At 33.1% G+C, this 23,586-nt stretch overlaps 1 long non-coding RNA gene across 1 annotated transcript; it reads left to right on the top strand.

The window, feature by feature from the left end:
* The first annotated feature begins 18,960 nt into the window (after window positions 1-18,960).
* On the top strand, window positions 18,961-22,539 carry LOC110007181 (uncharacterized). Its single transcript, XR_016046919.1, has 4 exons — window positions 18,961-19,308; window positions 20,312-20,550; window positions 20,654-20,759; window positions 21,638-22,539. It is a non-coding gene; the product is annotated as an uncharacterized LOC110007181 (long non-coding RNA).
* The last annotated feature ends 1,047 nt before the right edge of the window (window positions 22,540-23,586 follow it).

Below are 23,586 nucleotides of genomic sequence, written 5' to 3'. Positions count from 1 at the left end.
CTGCCATTTTAAAACTCCATGTGGTTCTGTAATTTTTCTTTCTATTTAACCATTCAACCAGTTTCAAAAAAAAAAAAAATGCCCCTAAGATGCCCAAACATGCAAAGGCCTTATTAGAGTAGCAGTCTGCCTTTGGGAGGATAAAATATTTTCCCATAAAAATAATCTACAAACAAAGGATCAAGAGTAAATAGTACTTTATAAAGCGTGCAGCCTTCAAACTCTATGCTCGAGGTAGCTTTAGGCAGAAAGGAAATAGATTCTTTGAAAGTATCGTGGAACCCAACCACTTGTTGTAGTTAAATTGAAACGAAAACCATGCAAGGCAAATAAAACATGAAGGAGCAAAAGAATACACAAATGTATGCGCACACAGACCACTGTTTGACTCAGAAGACATAGTGATAAGTCAAGAGATGAGTGAGAAATACAACAAGAACTCAGCATCAGAGTTTGACACTTGACAAATGGCAACAAGGCTGGCCAGTGTCAACTTGTCAGCCATGAGATAAGATAGTATGATAGGAGCCAGCAAAGTTTCCAACTGCTAATTGAATGATGCACTTCAACTACATATAAGGAAAGCATGATGATTACAACATAAACTCAGGATTAGCTATTTTAAACTTAATAGTATAGACCTGCCTTCCTCTTCCTTTTGTTTGCCAAATCTTCTGTTTCCCCATGTTCAATATTTGGTCTCTATTTTTGCACAACTGTTTCCCTTCCAATTCTCCTGGTCATGAATCACACTGGCCATCCTTAGATGAAGCTACTATTCAAAAATATATAAATACGTCCCAAGATTGGAAATGAAAAGATCAGTGAACTCTTAACAAAGAAATCTAATTAGAATTCAGTGGATTAAGACCAATAATTATGTTGATTACAAGTAGGTCAAATAGGCATGAATCATGAACAACACTATTGTTTAGGAGGTTCATAAAAGAGGTACAATACATATTGGGGTTTGTGGCCTTTAAAGGCCGTGAGAGCATGTAAACATAATAAATCATTGTGAATTAAACACTACTAGTGTAATGTGGCTTACTGACCTAGAATTAGGCTGACCACAGCCAGGGTCATGTCCAAAACCCTCACCCTTAAGCATGTCGCACTACTGTTGATAATCTATAGAGGGTCATCCCTTGTTGAGGTCGGAAAGATGCCCAGGGTCATTGTTTGAAGGCTATGAGAACCGTGTACTTGCCGATGTGCAGATAAAGACTTGTGAGGGAAGGGTCAAATCCTCAACAAAACCTCCACACGCCATTATACATATGACAACAACATTTTGAGAAACAATCCTATATAGAGTGACACATGTACATGTACATAGAGAAAGCCCCCTTGCAGTATAGTAATATGTGCACGTGACTTGCTCTTAAGAGGGAAACCTCTAATAAACATACTAAGACAATGGTTCCACTGTTTATTGGATAGCTTTGACGAGCCAATCCTAAGCCCCTATATGGATTTAGAGAAAACAAGTACATCATCAATATTTACAATCATGAATTTAGTATAAGGATTGAATATGTCATTCATAATGTTTTGAAATTCAGATGGTGCATTTTTAAAATCGAAAGGCATAACGTTCCATTCATAATGCCCAAAGGGGACATTAAAAGTTGTTTTATAATTATCTTTTTCTGCTATTTGGATTTGCCAGTATCTATATTTGAGATCAAATTTTAAAAACATACAGGCATTTACCAGTCTATCCAATAGGTCCCTTTTGTTTGAAATCGGGTACCGAATCCATCTTAATGCTTTATTTAGTGGTTTATAATTTAGAACCAATCAAGGGGCTCCTCATTCAATTTCAGAGGCCTTTCAACATAAAAAGCTAAGCAACTCCAAGGTAATGAACTTTTCCTAATAAGCTTTTTATCAAGTCTCTTGTATTTCTTTTTTACAAATTTCTAAGAGCCTACTATTCATTTGAATAGGCCTTGCTTGAGTAGGAATCTTACGCTCATTCAAATCTGGTTCATATAGGAGTTCAATTGTATGCTGTTTTCTATTCAAGAAGGCATTAGGGACATCAGAGCATATGTCCTTTTCAAGTACTATTTTGAAAGTACTAACCTTATGTTGTATTTATGGAGATATCCATTTCTCCTCAATGGTCTTATACTTAATTACTTCTTTTAAATAATAAAGGAATTTTTTTTTTGTAGATATTTTATTCTTGATAGTATTTATTTTATGTACTCTAGGTTTATCTATGAAGGTGAAGTTTACCTCATGCCCTTCAATATTAGCCTTAATGCATTTAATAAATTAATGATAAAACATAGAAGGAATGTGAAATTCTTTAAATGGCTTAAATATATTCTCAAAATAAAAGGAATTAAGCTCCCAAAGTTTAAAATAAACATGGTTGAAAAATCTTTTCAGATATTTCATACTATTAAAGGTGAGACTGTCGAATCGATCCATCATCCTGAAACGAGTTTACATTGAAAAGGAGAAAAGCTTGAAACTAAAACTTCACCCTTTAAGTTAGGGCCTATAGAATCTGACAATCATATGTCCAAACTAGAGGGTATACCACACGTCATAGAACAAAATAACTACACAAATCTTTTCTTACAAACTATAGAAAAACAAACCACTAGGATTGAAAACGGCTCAAATAATTTAAAATCTGTAAAGAAAGAAAAGAAAGAAGAAAACTTAAAGAAAGCGGCATTATTTAAACCCCCACCAAGTATAGGATTGCAAGGAATAAAGACAAAGGAAGATAACAAATAATTAGTTGATGAGCTAGTCAAAAGGCTTGCAAAAGTACACATTAATGAGGGAAAACCTCCTATTATTGGAAAAGTACAAGTTCTACAAAAAGATCAAGATTATACAAACCAAGAAATTTCTGAAATAGAAAATGCTTTTAAAATAGAAGACATACATCTTAACAGAATAGATTATAGAAGAAAAATCAGGTCAGCCTCCTAAACTAGAATGTACTATCCTCGATCCACTCATGTTGACCTCCAAATAGAAGATCTCATTTTCAGTTCAGTTTCGTACTCCGGTAAGTATATCATTAATTAGAATATAGACGGTATGTCAGAAAACCAAATATTTGACCTAATGAAACGTATGACTATGTATGCCACTTCATGTAAGACCAGTGGAAATAAAGATCATGAAATTGCTAAAGCTATGACTTTACAAGATGGCTTAGAGGATGGTGGGATTTTCATATGGATGAATTTGCTAAGGACCAAATCCTTAATGCTACTAAACAATGGCTTGTTAAAACTGAGGTTGGCCCTGGACAAGTTCAATAAACCATAGTCGATGAAGGTGATGCAGTTAATACACTGATTTACACCATCAGCCTTCACTTTGTCGGAAGCATGGCTCTTTTAGCCGCTAGATCTGAGGATTTGCATTCAAATTTATGTTGCCCTACACTTTCCCACTTTAAGTGGTATAAAGATGTTTTCTACTCGAGATTATTATCTAGGGAGGATAGTATGGTGGATCATTGGAATGAAAAATTCATATCCGGCCTTCCTCATCTTTTTGGTGAAAAAGTTAAAATATGACTTAAAAATAAGCATGACAGAATTATCCCCTATTCTCAATACACCCTAGGAGAACTATCAACAGAGGTATGTGCTGAAGGTCTTGTTTTATGCACAGGCTTAAAACTCCAGAGGCAATTAGTAAAACAAAAGAATAACATGGAAAAAAAAATTAGGAGACTTTTGTAAACAGTTTGGGTATAATACTTTACCCTCAGCTAAACCCTCTCACAAAGAAAAATATAAGAATTTACAAAATTCAAAATATAAACAAACACAAAAACAAAAACAAAAACTAAAATTTCCTAAAAAATTTATGCAAGATTACTCTTTCAAACAAAAGGGAAAAAGAAAATACTTGTCTGTTATAACTGTGGAAAGGTAGGTCATTATAAAAATAAATGTAGAGTTAAAAAAGAAAATCAGTGCACTTGAAATCGATGAAAATATCAAAAAAAAATTATTTGACATTTTATTAATAAATGGAGACAATTATGATAATTCTTCTAACTCTGATGAAAAAATTTTAATTGGAGAAAACATGCTCCATTATTGTAGATTGCAGCATGACAAGCCTTTTAGACAAAGTCATAACCGTATTTTAATTGGAGAAAACATGCTCCATTATTGTAGATTGCAGCATGACAAGCCTTTTAGACAAAGTCATAACTCAACGGTTATGCTCTAATCAGATTGTTAAATTTTAAGCTCTAATCATTTCAAGATTCTTAGACGTTCATAAATTGGTTTGATCTACACAATTTTTAGCGCTTAAAATTTTATAATTAGATATTAAAACAACTTTTTAGGCCATCATAAAGGTTTTCCGTGCCAAACCAACATCTTTTTGACAAAATTTGAAGGTGTGCCTTACTTTGATCGTTTAGACCCTCAGCCTTATATACAAACCACACGCTTTCTTATTTATATTAGGAGTATACTTTGTTTTCAAAAAATTGGAAAAGTTACTTGATATATTGTAAATTTGGATCCTGGTTCACGAAATACCTTCCTCCTAAAAGCCCAAATTTATTGTTTGGGGTTAAAAACATTTCTATTGCAATGATTATTCGTTTATTTGATTATTGACAATCTCTCAGGAAGTGTGTTCCAGTTCCTTTTGGACCTGACACGAAACACCTGCATTCATTCATGGCCTCAACTCTACTTTCTCCCTCGTCACCCTTGATCTCTCTAAACGGCACTGAAATCTTGAACCTTGAGCCTCTCTCTAATGGCAGGAGGCGTGCTCCAATACTACTCCCTCTACCCAATATCGACATATTGAAGAGATATTCTGCCTCATAAATAATCCTTCTATTCGAAAGCTACTAAAAATTGAGTCTCGATATTTGAATTGTTGTATCAACTCTTCACATTTTTTCACATATATGTGGTACATAAACAAGGCCTCAATATATACCATTACAGTGGTTTGTTTACTCTGTGGGGTATCATCCTTCCATTCCCTGGATCATGGAAGATTAACCTCCAATATATAACATCCTGGACTATGGAGATTAACCTCCAACGTATAACATCCTGGAAGGGTGGTATGTACCCGTTTGTCGTACCATTACCATACGCTCGGGGTGTATAGCGAATATTCCGAAGGTCTGAAGGAAAAAAAGAAGAAGTAATATTAATGTAAAATGTGGCTCTATAAGTTTGGGCTTCGAATGAGAAAATGCAAACACTTTTATCTCCCGATCGAGCAGCCATTACGGGCTGTTGTGCATCCCTACCACATGATTCCACCTGACCAAACCCTGCGTCACCGGTTGGATATGAGGCATTCCATCCACGGTTTGTTCTCATTATGGTTTGAGGAGATCAACTGGGGTATCACAGTTTATTCTCAATATGGCTCTTGAAGATCAACTAAAGATCTGTACGGTGTGCATTTTCATACCAAATACTGTCATTAAGTGTTGTGAATTAAAATATATTTCTGATATTTAAAAATATTTCTTCTATTACGAAATGGAATTTAGAAAGTACAAAAGCAATGAGGGCTAAGATTCATGTAATGAAAATAATATTTATTTCTATATCGTCCCCTGCCATTTTTATCGTTTACTAATGGTCTTAATAATTTTTACTTATGTCTTTTGCTTCACTGGAAATATTAGGGTTTGTTTTTTTTTAAAACTTATAAATATTAGTTATATAGGCTTGATGGGATAATGAATTTTTGTTTGGGAATTTGTTTTCAGTTTGATCTCAGTAAGATAAGACCAGCATGAGGATCAAAGATTCTTTCTATTTGGGTAATTCCAATAGTTGAGGAACTAGTTGTTTGAAGGCGTTTGTGGGTTTGGCAGTTGATTATTTAAGGTGTTAATAGAGTGGTATCAGTCAGAATATAAACCACAACATGATGGCTAGGGTGTCCCGTCCTACCACCAAGACCCAGCCCCTTTCCCAGATGTACAGATATCCTTACCACTAGTTGGGTCAAAGATGTGGATATATGTAGGTTTTAGCAAGTTTTGAGTGGGTTTAATCAAAAGATTTAAAGCATTTAGTAAAAAGGATCTCATCGTTTGTTAAGAGATTTTATCACGTTATCTCTATGTGATCATTTGGTTTTAGAATATGAATGGAATGGTTTCTTTGACAAAGCGCTTCATGGTTTCTTTCTTATTTGTATATACTTTTGTGTATTTTGGTCGTGAGAATATAAAGAAGAAGGTTTTGTATCAATGGTGACTCTCGTTGTGGTTTTCATCTCTCATTCTTAATCTTGGTGAGTGTATTCGTATGCACGATCTCTCTGCAGAGAAACTCAAAACTTATTTCACCAAATATTATCTCTCAGATAGATACATCTAATCCCTTATTGGATGAGCTGACAGAAGTGAATTTTAATTGATAATCATTCTCATATTACCTGAACAATATCAGAGAGTGGTACCTAACCTAACTGATCACTGGGGACATTGAACCTAAGAGATTGGTACCTAACCTAACTGATCTTTGGGATATTGAACCTAACCGATCACTGGGGATATTAAACTAAATCGGGGATAGGTATATATAAAGTTGCGGTTTGTATATAAAGCCGAAGCCAAGGCTTCACTGGGGATATTGAATTATATAAGAGATTGGTACCTAACCTAACTCATCACTGAGGATATATATAAAGTTCCAGTTTGCATAAAGCCGAGGCTCTGAACAATCCAAGTAAAGCACACTATCAAAGAAATGTGGTTTCACTAGTGAAAATATTTGTGATAGCTTTAAAATATATTTTCATCTCTAATTATAAAATTTAAAGCTTCATAAATGATTATTAAATTTAAATATTCATAAATAGTGTAGATCAAGCAGATGTATGAAAACTTCAAAATCTCATATCTAATTATAAAATTTAAAGCTTCAGAAATAATATATAGATTGCGTTGTCACACCCCAGGTTTTATAACTAATTGTCACACCACAAGTCTTAAAACACTAGAATTCTTGAGATGTGACAGTCGATCCTTAACAAAATAAAATTTTCCATTTCTAAGAGTGTACAAAGTCTACTTATAACTAATGTTAACATGAAGGTTTAGATATACATTTGTTGATAGGACAAAATTTACAATTGTGAATTTAAACAAAAGTTACAAAGGAGAATTTAGTCATGACCACAATTTCTTCACAAGCTGATCCTGCTATGCATTTAATCTATGAAACTGCAATTACCCTGAAAAGAATTCACCATAGTTTGATGAGTTTGGCTATTCAGTAAGTGATCATCATAGTCCTAAAAATAATCACGGTTGAAAGATATAAACACTTTAAAAAATGTGGTCTATTAAAAACAATAAGAGGAAGAGCTTTTATGGATAATAATTTCACTTTCACAAATACACAGTTAAACATAATCCAAATTATTGATCTGCGTATAAACATTTAAACATAAATGCATGACTCAAATGATCTCACAAAATACCCTACTGGCATCCCAAGTAGGCCACCTATATACCTCACCAGCGTCTTTGATGGGTCCAAACCATCCCTACAGTTCCAAGCATATCTCACCAGCGTACCGGATGAGTCCAAATAATCCCTACCGGCATAACCGGATAGGTTCAAACAAATCCCTGCAGGTCCAATCATACCTCACCGGCATACCAGATGAGTTCAAATAATCCCTACCGCCATAAGCGGATAGGTCTAAACAATCCTTACAGGTCCAATCATACCTCACTGGCATACCGAATGAGTCCACTTATACTTAAATTATCTCTAAAACTTCTTAAACTTCAAAAATTAGCAATATCGCATATCTAAAATATGCATGAAATCATTAACATTAATTTACTTGAACCAATTTCACACAATCATTTTCCTTGGAATTTCTACAAGTAACCAATCAAACATTTTGGGCAATAATTTCATAAAGGTAATAGTTCTGAAAAAAAAAAACATTCCTGAAATGTAATACGATGAACAATATACTAACAATAGATGAGCTCTTATGGAAATCCAAAATTTAATACCGAATATCACAATTCACATAAGGCTTTTACCGAAATTGACATCACTTACACAAACTTTTCAGTGTCCAAAATTCATAATAGTATACCAAAATAATTAATTTTATTTCTAATATTGTCTAAAATTTCTAACAATAGACAAAGATAATAATTTTAACAGGAAAATGATACCATATATACATAAAATTTACAATATAAAAATGATGCAATTTTTACATATAAAGTAAAGATGATGAATGGAAATATCACTATTTTATTAAACATAGACTATTTTCAGGAGAATGGGTTCACTTACATATAATACTTGAGAGAGAACTTCCAGTATCTCAAGATTCGGCTAGAGAGAGAAAGGTCTCACTGCGTTTTTTAGAGGGAGAAAGTTTCAGCTTCTTTTTAAAGCGGAGCCCATAAAGGGCCTTGTATGAGAGAGAGAGCTACACACTTTTTTTTTCAACGAGAGAGAGAAAAAGGCCTACACCTCATAAAGGATGTGTGCCACTTTAATAAAAAGAGGGTTGCCCCGGCAAGTAGGTGGTAAATGAAAAACAAAATGAAGAGATAGTGGACCAAAGATCCACCTTATAACAATAAAATATCACAATGAATTATTATTATCATTATCATTATTATTATGATTATTATTTTTCAGTTTCAGAAAAATTTCTCTCTCCCCTTATAGAAATTTAGTCCTCTAAATTTGTGTACCTGATTGCTGAAAATGATAAGGGTATTTTTCTATGATTTCATCTTCTCGTTCCCAAGTTGACTCCTCTCTCGAATGGTGCTGCCACAATACGCAGACTAAAAGAATCTCCTTGTTGTGCAACACTTTCACCCTCCTATCCAGTATCAAACTTGGCTGCTTAATGAAGGTCGGGTCCTCTCGGATCGGTAAATGTTCATATTTCAGGACATGGGATGATCGGGGCTGACATTTTCGTAATGAGGATACATGGAACACGTTATGGATGTTTGTCAATTCGGGCGGTACGACAAGTCTATAAGCGATGCCTCCGACTCTTTTCATAATGCCCATTATTGGAGATATCTTTAGGAAGACTCGATCACCTTTATCAAATTCGAGGTCTCTCCGTCGATTATTAGCATAGCTCTTCTGCCCACTTTGAGCTATCCTGAGCCTTTCTCGAATTAATGTTATCTTATCTGAGGTTACTGGATGATTTTTGCTCTCAAAAGCTTTCTTTCACCAACCTCGTCCCAACAGACGGGTGGCCTGCATTTCCTTCCATACATGGCTTCATATGGTGCCATCTGAATACTGGCTTGAATGCTGTTATTATAGGAAAACTCAATCAGCGGTAAATGGTCAGCCCCGCTTCCTGTAAAGTCAATGATTCAGGCCCTTAGCATATCTTCTAAGGCCTGGATGGTTCTCTCCGATTGCCCATCAGTTTGAGGGTAAAAGGGCAGTATTAAAAGTGAGTCTCGTCCCCATGGCTGACTTTAGCCTCGTCCAAAATCTCAAAGTAAACCAAGTATCCCTGTCCGACATAATACTGATCGGAACTCCATATAACCGCACTATTTCCTTGATGTACAACTGGGCCAGTCAATCCAAATTGTAAGTTGTGCGGATAGGTAAAAAGTGGGCAGCTTTGGTTGGCCGGTCCACAATGACCCAAATGTTATCATGCTCTGAACTTGTTATAGGCAAGCTAGAGACAAAATCCATAGAAATGTGCTCCCACTTCCACTCTGGTATGGGTAACGGCTGCAACAACCTAGTGGGCCTCTGATGCTTGGCATTTACTTGCTGGCATGTTTGTCACTTAGACACAAATAGTGCTACCTCCTTTTTCTTGTATTTCCACCATAAGGTTTTCTTCAGGTCAGGGTACATCTTAGTACTCCCGGGATGTATAGTATAATGGGAGTGATGTGCTTCTTTCAAGATAACTTTCTTCACACTCTCATCATCTGGAACACAAATCCAACCTCTGAATCTCAACAAATCATCACTGCTTCCAAGATAACTTCCTTCAGGTCATTTGTTAGATTCAAAATTTGAAATATACACTATTTTCATTCTAATGAACAATCACAAAAAAATAAAAAATTGAAAACACAACCTCAAAAGTATTTATTTATGCCAATTAACATAGGCAGTTGTTTTTGGTGAGATACTTAGATAGGCCTTAGAAGGATATTTTTATTTCCAATTTTTTTGGATGGGTTTATTGTCATTGGATGAACAATGTTAAAAATAATAATAATAATAATTTTGAGTTTATAAAGGCTAAGATTTTGAAATTCACAAAATGAATGGTCTAGATTCGTTTTTTGGAGGGGACTCATTTTAACCATATCTAGGATTCAAATTGAACTTGTTTTTGGGCGGGGTTGATTATTGAGATGAAGAGAGTGTGTGTGAAAAATTTGGGGTCATTCAAATACCACTAACATGGTTTCTAGAAGTATCGTTGCATTATACTATGATACAACCGTTGCATTGTCGTTGCATTATACTCTAATACAATCGTTGCATTGTCGTTGCATTATACTATGATACAACCGTTGTATTGGATCATTGCTCTCTCTCTCTCTCTCTCTCTCTCTCTCTCTCTCTCTCTCTCTCTCTCTCTCTCTCTCTCTCTCTCTCCAATATGCACCCTAGATATTGTCAAAAGTAATACCCATCTTCAATATGCACCCTAGATATTGTCAAAAGTAATACCCATCCAACAACGAATCTCGACCATCCATTTGGTGAATTTCAAGATCTAGACCTTAACATATTCAAAATCCCTTTTTTCTTTTTTAGCATTATTAATCTAATGATGATAACACTATATAAAAACTTTCGGAATAAAAAAAATGTTGTTGAGGCCTATATCTAATCATCTCAATAAAATGGATGCCCAAATGAGAAGATGACACGTATCCAATTTCTTATTCATACAATTTGTATATAAAAAACTAAAAATAAAATACTTTGATATATCAGATCTAAGATCAAATGGTGAGTGTCTCTCTTAATCAAAATTTGACGGTTGGATGGTAGGGGAAGCATAGTTCTTCTATGCTGCAGGGGAAGTATATATATATATATATATATATATATATACTTTTCATATTCAAATTTGGATCCGGATCCGATCTAAAAAATTCTTAGCCCTAGCTTACATGACTCCTAACATGCTTACTTGTTCCCCAATGTACGACTAAGATTTAAGAGAGAATGCAATCTAACTTTGACTTTTATCGAGCACCTCCCTTGGTTCACTCCTTGCCAAAGTGTTTTAACATGAAAAAATTTATGTAAGGTTGCAACCTTAAAATGTATAATTATATATGCACCTCAAAACTCCATCAAAAAAGGTTGTTTTAATGTTGAAAAACCCTTTAATTGATCATCTCGACAATAAGATGTATGAATATAAATAAATAAAAAAAAAGCTTTTGAGTCCTAGAAATAGTGCATCTTGCAACACATTATCTAGATCGTCCATTTTCAAGATTTTCATATGTTTATTGATCTACTTGATTTTAACCATTTTTGGAGTTCAAAATTTTATAATTAGATATGAAAATAGATTTTGAGGTAATCCTAATAATGTTTTACAGTAAAATTATATGTTATGATAAAATTTGGAGGTGCGCCTCAATTGAATCATTTAAAGTTGCAACCTTAAAGAAACCACACCCTTTAATAAATGCATTGGGAGTGAGGGATATTCCATGGTACTTGGTTGAAGAATGTATTAACCCATGTCCTACTCCCGTACGGGTCGTTTTGATATATGGAAATATATTATCTGCGAGATATATTACTAGCTTAATACATTTCATGCAAATGGATTGTTACTGTTTGGGTAGTATTTAGATGCAACTTGGGAAATAAATTACTCTTACTTGACATGGTTTAATATGGAATTGTCTACATTCCACCTTAAATTTGCTCTTACTAGACATAGCGATTTCACTTTAAATTTGCTCTTACTAGACATAGCGATTTAATATAGAATGGTCTACAAAGAGACCATTATCTTTTGTACGCACAATCATTCTGTCTTTGAAATTTCAAAATGGGTGGTCGTACTAGTGTCATTGAATAAATACAAAATTTCAAAAAAAAAAAATCACTTCATGACTCACTTGAGCCATCCAATTTGACATCTAATATTTGAGAATAATTGTGACCTCCATTCTCAAAAAATAAAGGGCAAAGTTTATATAGAGCCGAGGCTCTAAACAATCAAATAATAGTCTACCTCAAAAATTTCACTAGAAGATATTGTTTTGATGCCCAAATATCCTAAAATCGATCATCTCGACATCAAGATGCATGGACATGAGAAAAAAAAATTGATATCAAGTTTTGGGAAACAATGTATTTTGTAATGCATTTTTGGACCATCAATTTTCAAGATTTCCAAGTTTTTATAGATGTATCGATCTACACTATTTTTGAAGATTTAAACTTTATAAATATAGATGAAAATATATTTTAAGTCTATCACAAAGATTTTCAATGTTCAAACCATATTTCTCGACACTATTTGAAGGTGGGCTCTAATTTTATTGTTTGACTATACCATGCTTGTCAAGCCTCAAAGAATAATAACTTAATAGTGTTAATTAATATTGGTCATAAACATTCAGTGAACTATTTTAATCACAACCTTTAAATATCGTTAATTTGTAGTTTAAATAGTAAATGGTGATTTATTTAATAAAAAAAAAATTGTTGTGTAATGGTAAAGTATCGTTAATTTATAGTTTAAATAGTAAATAGTGATGTATTTTTAAAGAAAAAAATTGTTGTGAAATAGTAAAGTATTTTAAAAATTAGATAGAGATATTGGAAGAGGTGAATGTATAAGTAATTTATCACTTTTTTATCTACATCTAAACCCTAATCCTAAAAAATCTGTTTTTTTTAAATGAGTAATCATTATAATTTAAATAAAATATAACTTAAAACTTTTTTTTGTCTCGATCTAAACCCTAATCCCATAAAAATGAGGCTCTAAGAGGGACAGAGAATGGTGGCTCCAAGAGGGACAAAGAAGACTTGGAAAGAGAGTACAAAGAAGGGAGGCTCGAAGAGAGACAGAGAAGGGAGGCTCGAAGAGAAAACTTGGAGAGAGCATAGAGAGGCTCGAAGAGAGACAGAGAAGGGAGGCTCGAAGAGAAAACTTGGAGAGAGCATAGGGAGGCTCGAAGAGAGACAGAGAAGTGAGGCTCGAAGAAGGATAGACAAGAGAGGCCGAGTAAAGATGACTGACTTTATCAGAAGGGCAAACATAAAACATTTGGTTTTTATGAATGACTATATAAGAAGGGCAAACACATAACATTTGGTTTCCATGAATGCAGTAGCAAGAAAGAGGAAGAGAGGCATGAATGCAGCAGCAAGGAAGAGGAAGAGGAAGAGAGTAAAAAGGACTGACTATATCAAAAGAGAAAACATAAAACATTTGGTTTCCATGAATTTCATTAGCAAGGAAGAGGAAGAGAGGCATGAATGCAGTAGTAAGGAAGAGGAAGAGAGGCAGAGTAAAGAGGATTGACTATATCAAATGGGCAAACATAGAACCTTTGGTTTCTATGAATGCAGTAGCAAGCAAGAACATTTGGTTTCCATGAATCTAATAGCGACGAAGAGGAGAGTGTAGATTCGATCAAAATGATGGAAGAAAAAAATTGATATCATGATTTAGAAATGACATTAAATCTAATAGATTTCACGATAATATTGTGTAATCTATTTTCATTTCCGTACTAATAAATATACCCCAACAGTATAAATCTCATATTTCTGTTATGCAATTTATTTTCATTTTCTTATCAATAAATGTACACAAACAATATAAATGTTATATTTACTAGTAAATATATTTTCAGGTACCCAAACAGCCCCAGTAAATGTAGACGTGTGCCCCCTCTCTCCCCCGTTGTATAAACCAAAATTTCCTACTCCCCTCTCTCTATATATACATATGTATATATCGGACTTTCGTAGAATTAAGAATTTGTAAAAAAAATTGCCCTAACAAAGGCATTTGTAAATTATGATTGTTCTGTTTAATGCAAGTTAAGAATTTGTAAATTATAATGTTATATTTTTTAAAAAAATTGTACGTCATAATTATATTTAAAAAATTGCACTATCTTTAACCAAAAAATGTAATAAAAATTCTCTTTATTGGTGTTATATCCCGAAATTTGGGATACTAAAATTAATTGTGAGGTTTTACCGCATGGAGTCAATGGACAATATTCCCGAAAGAGTACATGATAACGATCAAAATAGCTTTTTTTACATGATAACAACGAAAAAATATTCTTATGAATTAAACCAACATGAATAAGTAAAGAACGTAGCCCAAAATCTGTTCTTCTTTCAACATGACGTCCTATCCCTCATCCTCTCTTCATTAGGTCCTCTCCCTCACCCTCTCTTTGCCAGAAAAAACCTGAAAGTTTTTACGATGCATATAAAAATCTCGTGACTATAAAAATTTAATTTAATTTTATTAACTTTATTTTAAGAGATTGAGTAGACTTTTTATTTTATTTTTATTATATTTTATTGTTTTTAGAAATAGAGTTAGTATGAGTTTTTGTAGTTTAGTTGATAAAATTTATTTTTTGAGTTGGCTCTGGAAGGTTAGGTTCTATTTGTGGTCTATTTTTTTAGGAAAGTAGAGTCATTCTTTTATCTTTTGGAGTCTTGTTTTAAAAGCAAATAAGAGATGTGGTCGTTTTTGGTAGGAGCGGTGATGGAAGGGCACGTTTAGGAAAATTTATTTTTTGTATTAATTGGGGGTACAAGGTGTTTATTTTTAGGTTTTAAGAAATATATTTTGTTTTCTATTTTAGAGGGAGAGAGGGAGAGTTATCTTTTTATGTTGGGTTGAAAGTTGAAACTAGAGATCACGTAGATAGAAATAATTTAAAATTAGATTTATTTATTTTAGTTATCATTTTTAGTTTGTTGTAGGGAGATATATTAGGGTTATCTTTGTGATGTGAAATAAAATCTGATAAGGATTATGTGAGGTTGAATAAGTTCTTTGAGTCTAATTGGATAAGCTCTTTGAGTATAAAAAAATAGGAAAACGTTTATATAAGGTTGCAACTTTAAAATGTAGAACTACGGATGCACCTCAAAAATCCATAGTAAAATATTAAAAAATTCATCGAAAAATATTATTTTAATGTTTAGAAACCCTCTAATTGAGCATCTCGACATCGAGATGTATGATTATAAAAGAAAAATGATTTTGAGTCCCAGAAATAGTGCATCTTACAACACATTATCTAGACCATCCTTTTTTAAAATTTTCATATGTTTATAGATCTACTTGATTTTATCCATTTTTGAAGTTTAAAATTTTATAATTAGATATGAAAATAGATTTTGAGATAATCCTAAAAATATTTAACGTCAAAATTACATGTTATTATCAAATTTAAAGGTGTGCCTTAATTGGATTGTTTAAAATTGCAACCTTATGGAAACCGCACCAAAAAAAAAAAGTATAAATAGATATAAATGGGGGACTGAAATTTGAGTAATAACGAAAGTGTTTTCATGGAGAGAGCGAGGCGTGCTGTTTTTTCTCTTGAGTTCGTGGTCTTTTTTCTCTTGAGTTCGTGGTCTTTGGAATACTCATTCGCATTTGTTCTTTTTTTAGTGTGATTTGATGATTAAATTTCTTTCTTAAAGATGGTTTTTTTGCATGGTGGTATTCGCCGGTAAATTTTATAATGCCTCATTTTAACTTCTCCTTCTCTTCTCACCTTCTTTCTTTCTCTAAATCCATTATCCTACAAACGTTTGTTTATTACTAATTAGTATCCGTTTTTATTACCAATTGCCATATTATTTGTAGATTATTTTTTTATTGGGGTTTTTCTATGGGTGCAGTTAGCATACGGATGCATTCATAGCCGTAGAGGTAAGGTGCACCTTCAAATTTTATCAATAATTTTGATGTAAAATGTTCTTAGGATTATCTCAAAATCTATTTTTATATCTAATTATAAAATTTTAAAATTCAAAAAATGGTTAAAATCAAGTAGATCGCTAAAACATATGACAATCTTGAAAATGGACAGTGTAGATAATATGTTGTAAAATGCACTATTTCTGAGATTTAAAATCTTTTTATTTTTCATAGTCATACATTTTGATTTCAAGATGATCGATCAAAGGGTTAAAACTACCTTTTCATATAGATTTTTGAGGTGCATTTGTAGCTCTACATTATAAGGTTGCAACCTTATATAATTTTTTTCCTTTTTCTATTGCTAGTTATTCTTTTCTGACAGCTATATGTTTGTTGGTCTTTTGCTGCATAACCTTCTTCCAAACAAATCTTTTATTTTTTCATACAATTACCATCCGTTCTTTCTTAGCAGTTGCCATATTATTTGTAGATTATTTTTTTATTGAGGTTTTTCTATTGCTGGTTATTCTTTTCTCACAGCTATATGTTTGTTGGTCTTTTGCTGCATAACCTTCTTCCATACAATTCGTCTATTTTTTCATACAATTCTAAATCTATTATCCTGTTCAAACGTTTATTACCAATTACCATCTGTTTTTATTACCAATTGCAATATTATCTTTAGGTTATTATTTTTAATGGGGTTTTCTATTGCTGGTTATTCTTTTCTCACAGCTATATGTTTGTTGGTCTTTTGCTGCATAACCTTCTTCCATACAATTCGTCTATTTTTTCATACAATTCTAAATCTATTATCCTGTTCAAACGTTTATTACCAATTACCATCTGTTTTTATTACCAATTGCAATATTATCTTTAGGTTATTATTTTTAATGGGGTTTTCTATTGCTGGTTATTCTTTTCTCACAGCTATATGTTTGTTGGTCTTGTGATGCATAACTTTCTTCCATACAACTCTTCAAATTTTCAGTCTTTTAGTAGAAGAATGGAGCAATTTCATCTTTTTGTTGGAGTAACTCTTACTTTGTGAAAAGAAAGCGGCTATTATTGAAGCTAGGGAAGCTGGGAGAAACACCAATCAGTAGATTTTGTTTTTTTATTTTTTTTAAATAGTAAATTTGTTTTTTGTATTTTCATGCTTTCTAAAAAAAAATTTTAAAAAAATCCTTTTTTTTCAATTTTTTAAGTATTTGAAAGTAAGTACATTCCAAAAAAAAAAAAAAAAAATTTCACAATGTCTGAAAATGCTATGCTTAAGTATTGATCTCGGTCCCTAGCCTGGTCTATCTACTCATATGAGTCTAAGTTGACTCATTTGAGTTTTCCTTGAGTAGGTCAAGATAATTATAAAATCCCACAAATTCGGGAGAAAATGGTCAAAAATTAGAAAACGCATAAAAAAATGAAGTCTATACTATTGGGTTTATGTGTCCTTTAAAGGACTTATGAGTGATTGTGATGAAACATTTGATGTTGTAGATTATAGACTCAGTGGGAGTGTGGTCCCTCGTGGACTATACCATGCAAACGATGTTTGCAGATACCGGACTGTATTTGACGGTCTATGTCAGCCAGTTGGTAAAACCCCATGTTACCCGGGCATAGAGGATAAGCCGAGAAAGGTCCTAATGAGTCATCCCTTGATGATGTCAGAGTATATGCCCGGATGAGTGCGCCGCGGGACTGCGTGACCTTTGTGTATGATAGTTGCCTATGGAGATAGGGCCGAAGCCTCATCCATATACCATCACACGATATGCATATTGATAGACCGTTCAAGAAAGCGAGCAAACCACATTTTAGGGTAAAGTGTATGCACATGTGAGAGATACATCTATGTGTCATAGAGTTGTGGTCGTATCAGGTCTAGGTAACATTGACTCATCTCTAGGGGAGAACTTGAGATCTACATACGGGGATTGTGACCCCTTGGCTCATCGGCCAGACTTTGGTGACCCGCTAATGAGCACCTGCATGGACTGTGAGTCATGGGCAACGCTGGGTTGGCATGATAAAGCAATCGTAATATGTAGTCCACAGTTGAAGGTGAAGTGCCTCATTATTGATTTCGTTACTTGACCATATGGATCTTTTTCCCATCAAATGAATTTAATTATATTTTTTTATGATATATATTATTTTAAAATTATTATTTGAATTTTTATAAATCCCTGGATATTTTATTTATAATATTTGGGTTTATAAAATTAAAGATATTAATTTTTTAATGATTTAAATATTCAAATAATATTTTAAAATTTATTTTATTATTTTAAATATATGAAATTTTATGGATGCCCATTGTACATGTGGGTCCACCATATTGTAGAAGATGGGGCCTATAAGTCCCAATCTTGGATGGCAAGTCACCACTTTATGGGATTTGTTGATATATTTTATGTCAAATTGGTTTGAGTTGATAAAGTGTTTTATCTTTAAGAGATTTGATTAAAATATTTTAGAAGGCCTGATAAGGCTATGGATATATTTTTAATAAACACAATATTTTAATTAATTAATTTTTATTTGATGGGATAATAGTAAAAAAAAAAAGGGGATAAGGGTTCAGCACATTTCGTAATATTAATAGCCCATCTATGGAATGAATAGCTCAGATCTCACATCACAAGTCACTATTGATCGACAGTTCAGATTCAATCTTGTGAAACAAACAATGGATAGCCTAGACCCAAATTTATTGAGGACCTCTCTCTCTCCCCTCTTACCCATCACTTTTTATCTCCTCCCTCTCATGAAAGAACCCATCCTCACATAACTCTTATCTCACGTAACTCTATCTCTATCTCACGTAACTCTATCTCTCCTCCTCACGTCCTACTTTATCGGCCTATCTTTTATCTTACTTACTTTATCATTCACCTCTCTCTTACTCCTCATTAATTAAAAGGACAAATGGCCTCGTTCATCAAACAGATAAAGGTCCCTCTCTCTCCACCATTATAAATAGGGGAGGGAACACCCCCCATTCTCAAGATACTTCATTCCTTCTAATTTTTGGGCTCAAGAAAAATTAGAAAGGATTTTTTTTTGAAGTAATTTTTTGGACCGATCATAAGGAGTCTTGGGTGAGCATAAAGGAAGTCTTAGTGAGCATAAAGGTCCCATTGAAGAGCTTGAGCATAAAAGAGTCTTGGGTGAGCATAAAGGTCCTATTGAAGAGCTTGAGCATAAATGAGTTTTGGGTGAGCATAAAGGTCCCATTGAAGAGCTTGGCCAAAATTAGTTTTTCCGGTTGAGATTGAACGAAGATTGAAGATCGTTGATCCCACGCCATCGGATGGTGGTGACTCAGTGTAGGGTGTAATAAGCCTGGTTAAGGTAATCTCCGGTATTCTTTTTTGTATCTTACATATTTAACTGTACAGTTTTTATATTATCAAGTACAAGATTTGTGGTTTTTTTCTTTGATTAAAGAAAATTGTACAATTTTTATATTATCAAGTACAAGATTTATGGTTCTTTTCTTTGATTAAAAAAAATTGGTTTAGTGGTATCAAAGTTCTCAAGATCTTGGATTTGTAAGGTTTTATTTTATTTGAAGTAAGAGTTATTGCAATAAAACTACTTGTTAGTGATCTTTGCCAAAAGAGAAGAAAAGAAACGGGGTGAGAAAAAAAAAAACCCCGTTAGATCACATTGGTCGCACTTTCATATACAACATAGGGAAAATAAAAAAATTAGACAAATCAATTTTATAAATTTAAATTATAAATATGAATTTTACCCACAATTTTGAGGCGTATTTTGTCAGTGAGAATCGATTCCTCCCATTTCTGTTAAACTTTCTTCAGATACCTTAAATCAAAACTTCCAAATCAAATTTCGGCTTAAATTGGATCTAGTTGATCCTATGGTGAAGGATTGGTTTCCTAGCGTGGTCATTGTCATTTATGGGAATTTAGATAATGGGAGGTCATCTGAATCTTGGGTGAGAAGATTTTGGTCAATCAATTTCATAAAAAAAAAAAAAAGACTTGTTTTGTCAATTAAACAGGTTTTGGTCTTTCAATGATCATGATTACTATGAATGTCACCTTATCTTGAAATATCAAAGATAAGGTTAAGATTATGTAAAATTTTGTGGGATGTTTAGATTGTGTAGGAGGTGTATACAGGGTGCTAATGGGTTGTATTTAATTGGGAGTTCTATGCCATTTTTTGTTTAACAAGGTTTTCTCCATTATAATAAAACTTTAGATTTTAGTGTTGATCTTTTAAATACTTTCGTTGAGAATAATCTCCTTAATTGAGTTGAGTTGAATGCACCTTTTGTTGAAAATAATATCTTTAATTGAGTTGTTCTTGGTATTATACCTTGCAGGAATCTCATTCATGGAAATGAAATCTTGGTCCCAAATTTCACTTGAGTCTCAAGGATATCAACAAAACACAAGTCGAAATGAGGTCCCTCCAATTGCCTCCAGTTCAGTAACTATTTCACCTGAGTCTCAAGGATATCAACAAAACACCAGTCGAAATGAGGTCCCTCCAGTTGCCTCCAGTTCAATATCTATCTCATGCCGCAACCATAAAGAAGCAGCCCTACAATACATTGATCATGTAAGAAGTGCTCTCTATTTCCTCAAGTTCTAATTTTTAGCTCCCTTTGATATTCAAAAAATTTTGAATTATTCCTTATTGTTTTGAGACATGACTACTGTAGGTTTCTAATCTTATTGAATGCTGTCTACAAAAGTATATGAATAGAGAAGAGGTCAAAAAGGTCCTCATTGACATGAAGAAAATAAACCCTTCAATCACAAATCTAGGTATTTACAGAAGAATCCATTTACTATGCTCTCTTTCACGGTTGAACCCTCCTTTTTTTATGTGTATTGTTGTTGTACATCATCATCTTGGTTTTTTTTAGTTCCTTTCATTTTGGTATTGAAATATGTTTATTCAAGTGTTCTATTCAAAAAAGAAAAAAAAAAAAAAGGTGTTTATTCAAGTGTCCTTTGCTCTGGTACTCATTTTCTTTTTAAATACTGTATATGAATTATATGTTGTTTCATGCATTGGATACTTAATATTTATGACCAAATAATGAGGAATGATAAGGTATGAGTATTATTAAGTGCACTTTTTCTAGTCTTTTAGTTCTTATTTTGCATTTTCATGTTTTAGAATCTCAAGGTCCTAGCCATCATACATTTACTTCATCCCGTTTTACTATGCTTCATGTCCTCATTTTGTTTACACCGTTATAATGTATCACGCAGCATCAAGGAAAAAGATGTTATTAACTATTTCTCCAACAGGGGAAGGTATGGTATTTGTTTAAAGATGTTATAACTATTTCCGTTACTGTACCTGCCCAACAGAGCATGGTATGGTATTTATTTTAATCATACTAAAAGTCAAAAAAAAGATTTCCAATATATTTTCTTTCACCTGTTATCACCTCCTCTGTCGCAGTGATGGTGTCTTGAAGATCTTCATGATATTTTGTTCTTGATTGACCTCTTGAGACTTCTAATTATAGATGCTTGATTAATGTAAACTGATATAAAATTGGCCCATTATACTTACTTTTATGTATTTATTAGTATTATTACCTTTTATTGTATGCAATATGTTATAAAATTGGTCCACTATACTTGCCTTTTATTTATTTTTTATTATTATTACTTTTTTTTGGATCCAGTATGGAAGAAACTGGAAGAAGAAAATCCTGATTTCTTCAAGGCCTACTATGTAAAGTTGACCTTGATAGCTCAAATCACACAGTTCAATCAATTACTTGAGGGACAAAATCAACTAATGAATCTTGAAGGGGCAAAATCAACTTATGAATACTCCAGAAGCATCAGAAATTCCTGCAACAACATCAAACGTCCTGCGGAAGCATCAGAAATTCCTGCAACAACATCAAACGTTCATGTACAAAATATAGTACAAAATGGAATCCATCCCATGGCTGGTACACACACGCAGTGGTAGGTTTTGTTTTGTGTGTAGGTGTGTCGATTGGATTATAACCTAGCTTGTACTACTTAGAAGGTTTCCAAAAGACTTCGAACATCACGCAAGTAACCATCTATGTGCGAGTGGCAAGTAAGCATCCTGTGCCTCTTGCCGAAATGCGGCAGTACAAAGCCGCCTCGGTATCATCATTTGCAGCTCTAAATGGGGGAAGCAGAACAGCTGAAGGCGACACCACTTCAGAGGAGTAAGCTTCCTCACCTTCATCCTCCTCTGATTGATTTTCACTAGAATAAGATGTTTCTGATTCTGAAGAGGAAGAAGAGATGTCGTCGTCCCCCAAAGAAGTCCTTGTACTTTCAAAATGAGTTAAATCTCATGTGCACTTTAGCAAATACATACACAGATGATTAGAATTTTCTTTCAGAGTGCATAAATATGCTGAATCTTTGGCAAGTTTGACAAGAAGTATTGGTGATCTTACCTCTAGAATAACAGCTTAGCTATTATTTCATGTTTAGTTTTTCTCTAGACATATCATTTCATGTACTACTCAAGTTGTTCAGTTGTTCAGTTATTCTATATTTTGGTCATTCAAGGGAAATTATTGTGGTTCTCATAAAACCTTCGGTATCTTACTGCATAACGGCTGATAGATATACACTGCTCTGATGGAAAAGAATTGTTTTCCATCAATTTCATTTATTGGAGATCAATGACGATGCTATTCTAGCTGTGGCATCTCTCCTTCATTTCCATAATAAGTGGATTTATGAGCTTTTCTAAATGTTAAAATAATAGGATGGTTATGCAGCTTAGAATATAGAGGAACAAGATTAAATAGAAAATAGGGCTGGAATTCAATAGATGCCGTAAGGTGAAGCTAAAAGATGCTTTAATGGGGAAAAGTGACTCTATAATTATAAAGTCAACAAAACTAGACCCTTAGAGCCCGTTTGATTTCTTGGATTTTTCAATCCTCTGGAAAAGTCAATCTTGGGATTGGTATTTATTGAAATTGACATTTGTTGGAACATGGTATATGTTGTTTGGATTACATTGGTAGAAATCAAAAAAATGCAAATTTCCTATTTGGATCGCCTAAAATATCTTTTTTCTAGAAATGCAAATCCTCTCTCTCTACTGTTTCTCTTTCTAAAATTTAATATGGTTGTTTTTCTAAAATTTTAATACCTTTTCTCTTTCTAAAACTTAAAATTTAAGATAGTTTCTCTCTATAAAATTTTTGAGATAGTTTCTCTCGCTTTTAGGTAGTTTCTCTCTCCAAAATATGATATAGTTTCTTTCTATAAAATTTTAAAGTATTTTTTCTATCTAAAACTAAAAGTTTGAGTTAGTTTCTTTCTAAAAAAATTTTTGAGATAGTTTCTCTCTATAAGAAAATTTAGGTATTACTTTGAAAATGTATAAAAATACAGAGACAACAGAAGATTACTTACTTTGAAAATCCAAAATTTTGTTTTCACAGTAGATCCAAAGAGAACATCTTGAAACAACTTGATCTACATAGCCTCAATCAACAAATTATATTAGGGCTTCTATAGATCACTCAAAGATCTACAAAAACATGAAAAAATAACTTGATTTTACATAATATTCAAAACAAATTAAAATCAATTCCACATATAAACCAAGGAGAAACATGATGGA

This window comes from Amborella trichopoda, chromosome 1 (genome assembly GCF_054954075.1).
Source record: "Amborella trichopoda isolate Santa Cruz 75 chromosome 1, AtrichopodaSantaCruz75HAP2 v2.0, whole genome shotgun sequence".
Taxonomy (NCBI): domain Eukaryota; kingdom Viridiplantae; phylum Streptophyta; class Magnoliopsida; order Amborellales; family Amborellaceae; genus Amborella; species Amborella trichopoda.
Note: the sequence above shows the minus strand (reverse complement) of the source record. Positions and strands in the feature narration are given on the sequence as shown.